Raw genomic sequence first — 7,916 nt, 5'->3', positions numbered from 1 at the left:
AGGCCAGCTGGGGCTATAAGGAGATCCTGTCTCAAAAATACCAAAGAAAGAAAAAAGAAAAAGAAAAACAGTTTCCTTCTTATAGTGACTAGAATCAGCAGGATGGAGTTTCTTGTGTTTGACAGTGTTTCCTGAGAAACATTAGAAAAATCTGCAAGATAACTCTCAGGACCGCAAGGGGAAAGAAAGTGAGGATCCTGGGAAGTGAGCATATTCGTGTCACTCCTGCAACCATTCTTACAGTTGTCCCACTCTGATTCTGGAAGAGGTCGTGGACAGCTGTGGATGGGGGCAGAGAGGAATCGGTTTTCAAGGCAGACCTTGGCCTTGCACCCCCACCCATGAACTCCATCCTGCTGATTCTAGTCACTATCACCACACTGGTCTCCTAGAGCACCCTCAACCCCAACTCTCTCATGTTAACACTACTTAGCAAGATAGAGCCAGCCTGGCTGAAACACTACCAAACTTCTGGAAATGCACAAAGACGATAGGAGAAACGCAGATTGACATACCCAACACACACCCAGTCCACAGGGAGCCCCAGCTGAGTTTCAGGTCTGCTCTTCTCCCCCTCTCCTTCCTCCACTTCCGCAATCTTCCTTTTTCTTTCTGTATTATGCTCTCTCTCTCTCTCTCTCTCTCTCTCTCTCTCTCTCTCATCTTTTGAGACGGTCTCCCTGTAGCTCCAGCTGGCCTGGAACTCATTATGTAGACCAGACTGGCCTTGAACTCACAGAGATCTGTCTACCTCTGCCTCCCAAGTGCTGGTATTAAAGCACGTGCCACCATACTCAGCCCTTAATTTTTGTTTTTAAATATTTTATTTATTATTATTATGTTTTAAAACGCACTGAAAAGAGCTATCACTTTTTAAAAATATTTATTATTTTTATTTTATGTGTATGAGTGTATTGCCTGTATGTGTGTGAGTGCACCAGTGTTGTGCAATGCCATGGAGGTCAGAAGAGGGCTTTGGATTCCCCTGGAACTGGAGTTAAGGGCGGTTTGTAGCCGCCATGTGGGTGCTAGGAATTGAACCCGGGTCCTCTGCAAGTGCAGTCAGTGCTCTTAACCTCTGAGCCATCTCTTCAGCCCCTATTTATTAATTTTTATTTTATGTGTATGAGTGTATTGTCTGGCTGTTTTCTAAGTGCACCTGTGTCGTGCAATGCCTGGGGAGGGCAGAAGACGGTGTCGGATCCCCTGGAACTGGAGTTATGGTTGTCAGCTGCCATGTGGGTGCTGAGAATCAAACCCAGATCCCCTGCAAGAGCAGCCAGTGCCCTTAACCACTGAGCCATCTCTCCAGCCTCCCCTCCCCTTTTGTTTTTTTCAGACAGGGTCTAACTATGTACCCTGGCTGGCCTGAACTCTCTACGCAGATCAAGCTGGCCTCAAACTCACAGAATTTCACCTGCCTCTGCCTCACAAATGCTGGGATTAAAGGCATGCCTCATCACACCTGGATTTTATCATTTAGCTATGGTAAAAATATTCAAAATACTTTCTTCTAATGGTTAAATTATTTTAGTTTTATTTGTATGTGTATATGTGTGAGTATATGCCACGTGTATGGTGGGGGGGGGTGCCCTTGGACTCCAAGATCTGCTGAAGTTGAAGTTACAGGTGGTTGTAAGCCACCTAACCTGGGTACTTATGAACTGAACTCCAGAAAGTGCTCTTAACCACTAAGCCATCTCTTCAGCCCCTCTTCTACCTATAATCACCTTAATGTATAATAGCACACCAGAACTGCTCCCTCCTACCTACCTATGACTTTTGAGTTTGGTTTGAGTCATGGTCCAGGCTGGCTTTTAACTCACCCTATAGCTCAGGATGTCCTTGAACTCTTTTAAAAAACTTTTTTATTGGCTGGGTGTAGTGGCACACGCCTTTGATCCCAGCACTCGGGAGGCAGAGGCAGGTGGATCTCTGAGTTCAAGGCCAGCCTGGTCTACATAGTGAGTTCCAGGACAGCTGGAGCTACAGGGAGACCCTGTCTCATAAAGACCAAAAAAAGAAAAAATAAGGGGGGGGGGCTGGAGAGATGGCTCAGTGGTTAAGAACACTGGTTGTTCTTGCAGAAGACCTGGGTTCCAATCCCACAGCACCCACTATGGCAACTAACAACTATCCATAACTCCAGTCCTGGGGGATCCGACATCCTCTTCTGACCTCCCAGCGTACTGCACGACACGGTGCACTTACCTACATGCAAGCAATACACTCATACACTTAAAATAAAAATAATAAAATTTTAAAAAAACAAAATTTTTTATTAGCATATAATAATTATATATAATGATAGATTTCATTATGGCATTTCCATACATACACATAATATACTTTAATCATATTTACTGCCCATCATCATGTCTTGCTCCCCTCCCACTCCCAAGGATTCCCTTCCTCTTCCCAGATAGTCCCTATAAATACCTTCATTTTATGTATTATTTATTTATCTATTTCCTAGTGACCCAATGAGTTCCATTTCAGTTGCTTAGGAACTTGGACACCTAACCAGTGGCTTCAGTATTGAAGAAAATGTCTCTTCCTCCCCCAGCAACCATTAATTGCTTATAGATCATCACGGACAGGTGAGGTCTCATGAGTCTTTGCCCCCATCATGAGAGAATGTTGGCAGGCCCAATCTCATTCAGATTTTGTGCAGGTAATCACAGCAGCTGTGAGCTCAAGAATGCCATGGCTGTGCCATGCTCAGAAGACTTCCACAGCTCTCCACCCCATCCTCTTATATTTTTTTTATTGTTTTGGTTTGGTTTTTTTGAGACAGGGTCTCACTTTGTAGCCCTGGCAGGCTTGAAACTCCCTATGTAGACCAGGCTAGCCTTGATCTTACAGAGATCCCCTGCCTCTGTTTCCCAAGTCCTGTGATTAAAGGTGTGCACCGCCATGCCTGGCTCTAGTGTTAACATTCTTTCTGCCCTCTCTTCCACTATGTTCCTTGAGCCTTTGAGCTGGTGGTATAGATGTCCCACTTATGGCTGAGCACTCAGCAGTCACTTATTCTCAGCACTTTGATCCATTGTTATACATTTCATACGTATTATTGTATTTGCACCATTTCTACCCCTCTCAGTCCTTCCTCCAACTCCTCCCACGTCCTGCCACCCTCCCAGACCAGTTGTACTTTGATCAGTTCTGGGTCTCTGCATTTACCGCTGCCCACTGCAAAAGGAAACGTCTTAGACCAAAACTGAGTAATCTATGAGGAGAAACATAATTATTCAGAAGGCAATTTGACAGGACCATCATGCCCATTTAGTAAAAGACCATCTTTAACTTTCCACTAGAACCTGTGATCTCTCCTGCGGAGTAAGCCTTAATTCCAATCAGGAAGTGGTTGGTTCCCCAAAAAATGAACTTGCAACTATTGTACCATGAGGCACATCTTGTTTGGCCAGCCAGTTTCTATTTATTTATTAATTTATTGTTTATTATTTCTTTTTGAGACAGGTCATTGTTAGCCACCATTTGGGTGCTGGGAACTGAACCCGGGTCCTCTGCAAAGGCAGGCAATACTCTTAACCACCAAGCCATCTCTCCAGTCTCCAGTTTTTTTTGAGACAGAGTCTCGTTATGTTGCTCAGGCTGGCCTCTAATTCCTTGGTTCAGCTAATCTTTTCGTTTCAGCTTCCCAAGTAGCTGAACTACAGGCTGTACCACAGAGCCCAGTTTTAATTACTTTTATTGTATATAAAATGTTTTGAAGTGTGTATGCAATGTGAAATGACCACATAATATGGCTTTTTTGTTTTAATTTCCAGGGCTTGACATTAAGCCTAGGTTACAAAATCTTCCATCGAGTCTCTCCCAGCTCTAATGTGGCTTTTTTAAAAACAAAAACAAAAAAACAGAGTTACTCTGTAGACTGGGTTGGCCTGGAAATTTGAATTCTCCTATCTCTGTTACTCAAGTGTTGGGATTACAGGTATGGGCCACCATGCCCAGCTCTACAGCTTTCTTGTTTCATTAAAAAAAAAAGTCTTGGCTGGGCATGGCACTGGGGAGGCAGAGGCAGGAGAATCTCTGTGAGTTCAAGGCCAGCCTGGTCTACATAGTAAGTTCTAGGACAGTTTGGGCTATAAGGAGACCCTGTCTCAAAAAGAACAACAACAACAAAAAAGTCTCTTACTTGGGCCTAGATAGAAGGCTTAGTGGTTAAGAGCACTGGATGTTTTGCCAGAGGACTCAGGTTCAGTTCCCAGCACCGACATGGCAGCTAACAACCATCCATAACCCCAGTTTCAGGGGATTGCACGCCCTCTTCTGCTCATTGCAGACATTGCATTCACATGGTCACTTACATACATGTAGGCAAAATACTCATACATATAAAATACCAAATAAAAACTTTAAAATGAAAGAAAAACTTCTCTTCCTGAACTTCATTTTGAAAACTACCATTGGTTTTGACTGACAAAAAGAAAGACTAGACAGAGAAAAGGCACTAGGTCCCCAGGTCATGACAGAAAGCAGCAGTAGGCCGCAGGGTGTCAAGGGGGACAAACAAAAAATAGAAAATGGTAGTCATCTGATCATGCCTCCAATGGTGCCTCTGTGCCTTTAGAGAAGTGTTTTTGTGTCCCCAAACTTCAGAAGTGGCCATATCCTCACTGCTGGGCTCAGGAAGAGTTAGGCCGAGAAGAATTTTACCTCTTATCTATCAAAACCTTGATTTCCAAAGTCTTGGCCACTTCCCCAGTCCCAGACTGAAGGATCACTTCATTCCTCCATTCCTCTATTCCTGGAGTTCATTCCATGAACACTTCTTGTTGGCAACTAGGACATGCTGAAGCTGGAGTTAGCACAGGAAGTAAAACAGCAGTCCCTTTCCATTCATGAAGTATGTCAAACAGTTACACTTTTTGGGGGGGTCTTTTTGAGATGGTCTCCCTGGCCTGGAGCTTGCTATGTGGACCAAGATGGCCTTGAACTCACAGGCAGTCCACCTACCTCTGCCTCCTGAGTGCTGGGATTAAAGGCATATACCACTACACATGGCTAACTTTGATCATTTGATTAACACACTGATTAGTTTCCCAAAGTGTGTGTGCGTGTGTATGTGTGTGTACAAAATAAGGAATTAATACCTTTAATTGTAAAAGCTGACAAGTTCACTTCTGCAGTGTAATTCAACAGCCTCAAGACCTAGGACAGCCAAAGGGACAGCCTGCTGGAGAATTCCCTTTTGCAGGAAGGTTCATCTTTTTGTTTTATTCAGGCTTCAGTTTATTGGATGATGCCCATCTGTGTCATGGACAGCAATCTGCTTACTCAAAATCCTCTATTTTAAATGTTAACCTTGACAGACACAGTGGTACAGGCCTTTAATCTCAGCATTTGGGAAGCTACAGCAGGTGGATCTCTGTGAGTTCAAGGCCAGCTAGACCTAAATAGTGAGGCCTTGTCTCAAAAAATTAACCACAGGGGGCTGGAGAGATGGCTCAGCTAGTTAAGATCATTAGCTGCACTTGCAGACGACCCAGGTTCAATTACCAGCACCCACATGGTGGCTAACAACTGTCCATAATTCCAGTTCAGGGAAAACCAACACCCTCTTTGACTTCCAAAGGCATGGCATGATATAGGTGCACTTACACACATACAGTCAATACATTCATACACATAAATTAAAAATTAACCACAAAACAACATAAATGTTAATCTCATTGATTTTATTCAAGTTTATTTTTTTGAGACAGTCTAATTTAGCCCAGGCTGGCCTCAAACTCACCTTGTGGCCAAGGATGACCTTGAATTCCTGAGGCGTGCACTACCATGCCCAGCTTATGGGGTGCTGGAGATTGAACCTAGTGCTTCAAGCATGCTGGGCAAGCAGTCTACCAACTGAGCTAATCCTAGTTCTGGAACCCTGTATCCATTAATCAATCACTCCCCATTCTCCCTTTCCCCCTCTCAGTCCCTAAAAACCATCAAATATGTTTTCTGTCTCTAGATTTGTCTGGTCTAGATACTATATTTAATTGGGATCACATTGGTGACATTTAAGCTCAATGTCTGGCTTTCTCTTAAAACACTATTAAAAAATCCACCCGTGTTGTATTATCTAGTACTTAATAATCTTTTTATGACTGAATAATAGTACATCATATGGATATGCCACATTTTATTTATCCATTCATCTGTCAATAGACATTTTGATAATTTCACTGGGGTACAAATAAAAAGGCAGCAGAGCACAATGCTGAGACCAATGTTGAACACATAATGACTTCCTAAATTATTATTACTGGATCCTTTGATGTCTGCCTTGTGCAGGTGCAACAGTTAATTAATTTATTATTAGAAATTCAGCTGACAGGACCAGACATGGTGGCACATGCTTAGAATCCCAGCACTAGAGAAGCTAAAGCAGGAGAACTGTCAGCAAGTTCAAAGCCATCCAGGATATACAGCAAGATCTTGTCTCAAATAAAAAGGGCTGGGCTGGGTAGGGCATGGTGGCCCCTGCCTTTAATCCCAGTACTTGGGAGGCAGAGGCAGGTGGATCTCTGTGAGGCCAGCCTGGAACATGGTGAGTTCCAGGCCAGCTGGGCCTACAAGGAGACCCGGTCTAAAAACAGATTAAAAACAAGTGTTGAGAAATATAGCTCAGTTGGGGGCACGGTGCTCACCTAACATGCACAAAGCCCTGGGTTAATCCTCAGCACCAAGTAAGCTGGGCATGGTGGTACATGTCTGTAATTGTAGCTGTAGGAGGCAGAGGCAGGAAGAACAGAAATTCAAGGTCATCCTCCTCTAGCAAATTGAGGCCAGCAGGAACTACATGAGATCATCTCAAAAAACAAACAAACAAACAAACAAACAAACAACAACAAAACAAATAAGGGCTGGAGAGATGCTTAGCGGTTAAGAGCATTGGCTGTTCTTTCAGAAGACCAGGTTCAGTTCCCAGCACTCACATGGCAGCTAACAACCATCCTAACTCTAGTTCCAGGCAATCTAACACCCTGTGACGCCAGTTCCAGAGGATCCGATGCCCTCTTCTGACTTCCTCAGGCATTGTACAACACTCATACACATAAATAAATATAAATTTAAAAAAATAGAAAAGCTCAAAGAAAATAAAGGCTAAAGTAAGATTGCCACACAGATGTTCATCAACCTGTGCCTTCTGAGGGTCTGCTTGTCCCAAGGAATTCTAAATAAGGTTATTTTCTAACTTAAAAAACAAAATAAAACACCCAAAACAAAACAAGGATCAATAAAGCAGTGAGCCTTAGAACAAATACTAATGATCATTGTAATGGCTAGTTGAGCTTCTGGAGACTGAGGCAGGCAAGTTTAAGAATAGTTTAGCAATCACACCCTTCTCTGACCAATGCACCCAGCAACCTGTTAGCAACCTAGGAGCTCACCTGCATCAAGGTGCATGCACATCCCACTCTGAACAATGGATTAAGTTTCTTGGACAGTTTCTATTCAAACATATTCCCGTCGTATCTGGGTTCAAGGGAAGGAGAGTCAAGCTGGCTGAACTGGCTTTAAGTTGCGTGGGCAAGGCAAAGCTGTGTTTCCAAGTGAACTTTTAGGGGGAATCCTCTATTTACTATCTTATGCCTATGCACAATTGGGTGTGCATATGATTAAAATCAGATGCATCACGGGAAGGGACATGTATGGTAAGCAAAGGCTCGTGTAATCTAAACCAGTCAATCAAAAAAGAGAATCATCCAACTACACCTCTAGTAACCAATCTCTGTGTTCTCTTGAATCCTATAAAAAGTAATCCCAAACCATAACCAGGGCCCTTCTACTTTCTGATGTGGCCTGTTGCTCTTTTGTGTATTCTGACCTGTTCTATAGTTTTGCTTTAGTTTCCTAGCTATTTTGTAATAATTCTTGACCAGGAAACATCCAGCTCAGAT

This window comes from Nannospalax galili, unplaced genomic scaffold (assembly GCF_000622305.1).
Source record: "Nannospalax galili isolate Female #2095 unplaced genomic scaffold, S.galili_v1.0 scaffold315, whole genome shotgun sequence".
Taxonomy (NCBI): domain Eukaryota; kingdom Metazoa; phylum Chordata; class Mammalia; order Rodentia; family Spalacidae; genus Nannospalax; species Nannospalax galili.
Note: the sequence above shows the minus strand (reverse complement) of the source record.